We start from the raw sequence: 5,249 nt of genomic DNA, 5'->3' as shown, positions 1-5,249 counted from the left end.
TGAAGTAAACCCCCACCCAAATCTAATTCCATCTGCCCCACCTGCAGTGCACATGGTTTTGTCCATCTGAGAAGGAATTTGTCAGAAAGAGTGAACCAAAACAACCCCCTTAAGGAGGGCCAGATGCATTAAGCTTCAAAAGTAATAAAATGGTGAATGATAAGCAACCAACCAATCAGCTGCTACCTGCCATGTTACTGACTGTGTTTGAAAAATGTCAGGCAGGAGCTGATTGGTTGGTTGTTTATCACTCTCCATTTTATTACTTTTGAATCTTAGTGCATCTGGCTCTTCTCCTTAGTTGTATACTTACTAAAGCTTCTAAAAATGAAAAGTGGTGATGTTGCCCATAGCAACCAAGAAGATTCTGTTTATAATTTTCTTGCAAGCAATAGAGAAATCATAGATACAGTAGATACTGATTGCTATTGGCAACATCCCCAATTATCTAAGTTAGAAGCTTAAGTAAATTTACGGTACTTCCTCATCTTTGCGGCCACCGCTTATGCCAGTTACGTTAGTTGCTATGTGAATCACGATTGTCCCCGCACGGGACGCCTGTTACACACGACAAGGAAATCTCCATGCAGCTGTGGAGGACCCTGGCCTTTTCCCTCCAACTAAATGGCAGTGACATGCCTTCATTTTGAGGAACTAAAGACATTGTCACCCCCTTGTCACCCCCAAATGGCATGAGACTCATTCACTAACATCCTGATGCCGCATTGCGTGTTATGTCACATGATCTGGTTGGGCATGTGCAGAATGGGTCCAGTGCATGAGCGCACTACTGAGAATTGGTACTTTGCACATTCATACCCCATTCTCACTGTCGCAAAAAAAACGGGTTTTTGTCAGGGCAAGCAGTAATTTCCTGTGTCCTGTCTCAGTGTGAATGGTCTTTGTGAAATTCCCAGGTGTTATGCCCTGGTAATTACACACAGGTTTTTTGCAGGGTTATTCCTGGGTAATACATGGGTGTATGCCAGTGTGAACAGGCTAGACCCGGGTTTTTCTGTCAAAATGCAAAAAAGCAAGTTCATTGCATTGCTCAAAGCTGCTTTTTAAACAGCCAATCAAAGATACTTTTTAAAGAGCCAATCAAAGCTGCTTTTAGAATCCACACACTTGATGGCAGACATACCAGGGGAAGCAGTGTGAACAGGGCAGACACAGGGATTTCCCGGGTCTAAGGTGCAGAATGAATGGGGTCTGTAGAGCTGAGATGTTATGTGACCCGCCAAAAACACGGGAACAAAAACCCGGGAATGAGAACGTGGTATAAGTTGCAGCTGCTTTGAGATCTGAATAACCCCTTAAATGCAACAAGCTGCTGTTAAATGGTAGCAAAATAAAAAAGGAAAACAACATAAAATAGCGCCAACCATCGAATCATTTCTTTCCCCTTCGGAAATAATAGTCAGTCTTAACTGACTTTTATTTCCGTTGGAGCCTGCTGAAGACAGGGCAGGCGCTAACATCATGTGACATCAGCCACCCGCCCCGAGCAGGAACAAACCACAACGCCTGCATTCTCCGGGGAATGCCCAGATTTTATTTTTATGGGGACACCTATAAAACGCTGGTCTTTCCCCTCCAGCCTTCCCCTGTGTGGCCCCTCCCTCCCCTACCCATGTGAGCACCTCAGCAAGTGTGATTCTCGCCAAAGGTGTTCTCAAAGAGGGTCTTCGCATGCACAAATACGCACAGGCACATGAGCAGACACCCCCACCACCATCGGAATGAGCGCTGAGTTGGGCCCTTTCCAAGTCATACTAAATCACCCCTATGTATCAAGGAACCCTCGTCATTGGCTGTTAGTTCACTTAAACCCAGTTAGTGAGATAATCAGTCACTGATATAAATAAGTTACTGGATGTGATACAGCAACAAATGTAATAAGAAATACATGAAACAGCATTTTGGGAGCTTTTTTTTTAATTCAAACCAGCTCTGCATGCGGGCCCAGGTATGGTATATAATAGACAATATTAATGTCACATGATATTTAATGTCACATGTAGGTGAGTGGTGGTGAAAGCCGGGGCTGTAGCAAAGGGTTCAGTAAGCAGGTGGATGATTTAGGCTCCCTTTTTAACCAATTGCCTGGTGGTCTGGCGCGGATGAGGAGGCGGCCTGAAGCTGAAGATTGACAGGTGAGTTGGAATGATGTGAAAGCTGATTAGGGCTGCACCCTTCCAGGATAGTGCTCTGGGTGATGGTTCTGTCTAGGGATGTGCAGACCTGGATTTAACCAGATTTACCTGGATTTACCAGGATCTCAAACAAGGATCTTATTGGCTACCCACTGCCGGATAGCCAATAAGATCCCATTTTGAGATCCGGGTAAATCTGGGTAAATCCAAGTAAATGCACTGCACATAGTTCTGCACATAGTTCATGTGTGCCCTAGAATTGCCCTGGTCTTTGTTCTGCAGCATCACATGCAGCTTCGATGTCAATATCTAAAACAAAAATCAAGAACACATTAATTCATTAAATATACATGCATACATACACATATACACATATATATATATTCTAAAATAAAAGAAGATGGGGTACTTGTGGAGTATCACGGCTCCCATCGTATGGCATCGTATGCCATATGTAGTGGCATACGACGATGGCATACGATGCGATTCGATGTTTTACCGATTTTTGAACATTTTTGCTCAAAAATCGTATGCCATCGCATGGCATCGTATGCCATATGTAGTGGCATACGATGTCATACGATGCGATACGATGTTTTACCGATTGTTGAGCAAAAATGGTCAAAAATCGGTAAAACATCGCATAACATCGTATGCCATATGTAGTGGCATACGATGTCATACGATGCGATACGATGTTTTACCGATTTTTGAGCAAAAATGGTGAAAAATCGGTAAAACATCGCATGGCATCGTATGCCATCGATGCGATACGATGTTTTACCGATTTTTGAGTATTTTAGCTCAAAAATCGTATGCGATCGCATCGGATGCCATACGATGGCATCCGATGCGATGCGATGGCACCCGATTTTGCACTGAAATGCATCAGAATGCATTGAAATGTGTATTAAAGTAGTGAAATGCCCCCAAATGCCATTTTTCATAGTGCACCACCCCCACTATCAACGTCAACCCGAAGTGTGGCGAGCGCAGCGAGCCCGCGAGGGGCGGCGGTACGCGTCCTACGACCTTTTCATACCCCCACTATCCACGTCGGCGTGGAGTTGAGAATAGAATAGTGTGGCGAGCACAGTGAGCCACCGAGCCCGAAGCGTGGCGAGCGCAGCGAGCCCCACGAGGGGACGCGGATACCTATAAAGCCCGCGAGGAGACGCGTATAGCTGTGAAGGTATCCGCGTCCCCTCGCGGGGCTCGCTGCGCTCGCCACGCTTGGGCTCGGTGGCTCGCTGCGCTCGCCACACTATTCTATTCTCAACTCCACGCCGACGTGGATAGTGGGGGTATGAAAAGGTCGTAGGACGCTTACCGCCGCCCCTCGCGGGCTCGCTGCGCTCGCCACGCTTCGGGTTGACGTTGATAGTGGGGGTGGTGCACTATGAAAAATGGCATTTGGGGGCATTTCACTACTTTAATACACATTTCAATGCATTCTGTTGCATTTCAGTGCAAAATCGGGTGCCATCGCATCGCATGCCATCGTATGGCATGCGATGCGATCGCATACGATTTTTGAGCTAAAATGCTCAAAAATCGGTAAAACATCGTATCGCATCGTATGACATCGTATGCCACTACATATGGCATACGATGTTATGCGATGGCATACGATTTTTGAGCAAAAATAGTCAAAAATCGGTAAAACATTGCATCGCATCGTGTGCCATCGTATGCCACATGCGATGCGATGCGATTTTAGCATACGATCTGCATACGATGCAGGTCGTGGGAGCCGTGATACTCCACAAGTACCGAAGATGGCCCTCCAATGGTGCATTACCACTTAAAAAAGTGGTCTTTTTTAAGTGGTAATGCAGCATTGTAGCGCCCATCTTCTTATATTTTAGAATACTTGACCCGTTGGATTCGGGAGAACTTTGAGTTCACAAGTGGAGCTGCCAGCTTGCTATACAAGCAGAATGCTTCTTAAAGTCTGCATATGGGTGTAGAAATCAAGAACACCTGATCCTTGTTACAACACAGGACATTTACCACTGGGACTGGTATTTTTTTACCTCCTCTAAATAACAATATTACCTTTGCGCACTGTAATTTTTCTTTTATATATAAATATCTATATAAATATATATATAAAGTTCCAATATGCCGGCACTCCAACACAAAATGCCACAAAGGTGCCTTCCCAAAATCGATCATACACAATTCCAGCAGGTGGGCGGCACTCAGATAAAGAAAGCTCACAAAGACTTCATAGGGCAAAAAACGTCAGTGTATTAAAGCGCCGAGCGCTTTCGGGGTTGTCCCTGTCCTCAGGACACAGAATACACGTCCTCTCCCCTGTATTCTGTGCCCTTTGTGAGCTTTCTTTATTTGAGTGCCGCCCACCTGCTGTTTAAAACATTGAAACAATCGTTGATATGCTTACCCTGTGAATCTTTGTTTTCCTCTGATCTGTTAAAAGAATAAATAAATAAGTAAATAAAATAAAAAATAAACGCTATAACAGACAGTATAAGAAGTAACACAATACATACGGTTTGGATCTGTAGCGGTAAAACACTATAAAATATAAGACGACGGCCATGTAGAACAGCAGTCCCAGAAATATCACACCGCCGATGATCACTGCGTTGGCGATGACTTGTTTCTTCATATCAGCTCGCAGGTCGTCCATATAATTCTGCAGGTTTTCTAAAAGGGAATATTGTTTGCATGAAGATATTACTATATTGAAAGTATACAAATAATCGTCAACTAACGGCTAACATTGGGAAATACAGAAACAGCACGCCAGCCAGGTACATACAGAAAACTGTACTATATGTGAGTCTCTCTTAGTTCCTAAACATTTCTGTTTGTTTTAAATTTAATTTTGAACAATTCTGTAGTTCCTCCTCCCAGCCCCCCCCCCCACCCCCCCCCCCCCCCGGAAAAGTGGGCAACCCTCCCGGATTCTGGGGGACCCCCACGCCACCCCCCGATTGCAGCGTGTTCCCCCATACCTCTGGGTTTAAATGCAGCAATCCGCGGGTCTCAGAGGAGGGGCCGTTGCTAAAATGTCCACAATCGCGTCATTTTTGCCCCGCCCCCTCCACGGAGATCTGTGAATTG

At 45.1% G+C, this 5,249-nt stretch overlaps 1 long non-coding RNA gene across 1 annotated transcript; it reads right to left on the bottom strand.

The window, feature by feature from the left end:
* Positions 1-2,335: 2,335 nt before the first annotated feature.
* On the bottom strand, positions 2,336-4,825 carry LOC146026993 (uncharacterized). The gene is made up of 3 exons (XR_014454614.1): positions 4,673-4,825; positions 4,564-4,589; positions 2,336-2,465 (listed from the first exon to the last, which is right to left on the bottom strand). It is a non-coding gene; the product is annotated as an uncharacterized LOC146026993 (long non-coding RNA).
* Between the last annotated feature and the right edge of the window lie 424 nt (positions 4,826-5,249).

The sequence above is a fragment of the Crinia signifera genome, chromosome 8 (genome assembly GCF_055691185.1).
Source record: "Crinia signifera chromosome 8, ASM5569118v1, whole genome shotgun sequence".
NCBI classification, from domain to species: domain Eukaryota; kingdom Metazoa; phylum Chordata; class Amphibia; order Anura; family Myobatrachidae; genus Crinia; species Crinia signifera.
Note: the sequence above shows the minus strand (reverse complement) of the source record. Positions and strands in the feature narration are given on the sequence as shown.